Source organism: Propithecus coquereli, unplaced genomic scaffold (genome assembly GCF_000956105.1).
Source record: "Propithecus coquereli isolate 6110/MARCELLA unplaced genomic scaffold, Pcoq_1.0 Scaffold37, whole genome shotgun sequence".
In the NCBI taxonomy this organism is placed as follows: domain Eukaryota; kingdom Metazoa; phylum Chordata; class Mammalia; order Primates; family Indriidae; genus Propithecus; species Propithecus coquereli.
This window is the reverse complement of record NW_012149396.1, coordinates 3,702,421-3,703,893: the sequence shown is the minus strand read 5'-3', so window position 1 is coordinate 3,703,893 and position 1,473 is coordinate 3,702,421.

Here is a 1,473-nt window from a genome sequence, read left to right as displayed (position 1 = left end):
CCTAGGACAAATCTAACCTAAAATTCTATAATAATATTATCTTTTTCTTTTTACATTAATAAAAACCATATGTATGCTTACCAGGATACATGAGGCCTGTCAGTTCTACCTCAAAATGTTCTCTCAAATCACTCCACTTCTCTGTATCTGTGCCAACACCGTCCCTATCCAGGCCACATAGAGGGAGTCATCTCCAGCTTGGCCTACTCTGCTGACCTTCTAATGCCTGCAGCCTAAAATCTGTGGGCCCCAGAGCAGCCAGAATGATCGTTTAATCATGCAATATATGAGTTCATTTTCCTGCTAAGAACCCTTCGAAGGCTTCCTACCATCTCTAGAGTAAAATTCAAACCCCCTTCCTTTCCATGGTTCTCAAGGCCTTGCTCGGGCAGGCTTCCTCTCTCTTCTCTACTTCACATAGCAACTGATCACCTTTCCCCACACTTGCGCCATACCAGCCCCCTTTCTATTCTAGGGACATGTATTAGTCTGTGGTTAGCAAGCTGAAGACCCAGGAGCATCTATGGTATAGTACTAGTCTGAATTAGAAGGCCCAAGAACCAGGAGAGCTGATGATGTAAGTTCCAATCCAAGTTCAAAAAAGGGAGGAGAAGACTGATCCCAGCTCAAAGACAGTCAGGCAAATAGTGCAAATTCTCCTTTACTAAGCCTTTTGGTTCTATTCAGGTCTTCGAAGGATTTGATGGTGTCCATCTACGCTGGGAAAGGCAATCGGCTTTACTCAGTCTGCTAGTTCCAACGTTAATCTCATCTACAAACACCCTCAAAGATATGCCCAGAATAATGTTTAACTGAATATCTGGGTACCTCATGTCCCAGTCATGTTGACACACAGATTAACTATCATAGGACAGTTTCCTGCCTCCATATCGTTCTATAGTTTGGAAAGTTTTTCACAGAACTGGCTTGTTCTCTTTTTCAAGTTCTCTGTTCAAATGTCAACACCTCAGACTGACCTTTCCAAACCACATGTCTCAGAAGGCCTCCCAAAGAGTTACCACATTCTCTCCCATATTCCCAAATTTCATTTATAACACTTATCCCAATATGTAACAAGATCTTGTTTATTTACAATTTACTGCTTTTAATGTCTCTCTCCTATTATAACATATATTGTATTAGGGTGGGGAACATGTATGCCTGTACATATTGAAATCCACAAAAATATGTATGCAGTAAATAAATATTATTATTCTAGCACCAGTGGAAGAGTTGGATACCTCGATAATGTCAGATTTTAAAAGTCTGTTAAAAACAAATCTTTCTTACAAAAAAATTCCAAATAATACATGTAGATAAGTCCTCCTCTAGGAGGTGGAGCTTAACATCTCCTCTTTTGCTGGTGGGCTAGACATAGTGACTTGCTGCCAAAGAATAGAGTATGGAAAGGGAGAAATAGTAAATTTACAGTGGAAAAACCTGCAGTCACTATCTTAACCAAATGATCAAGTG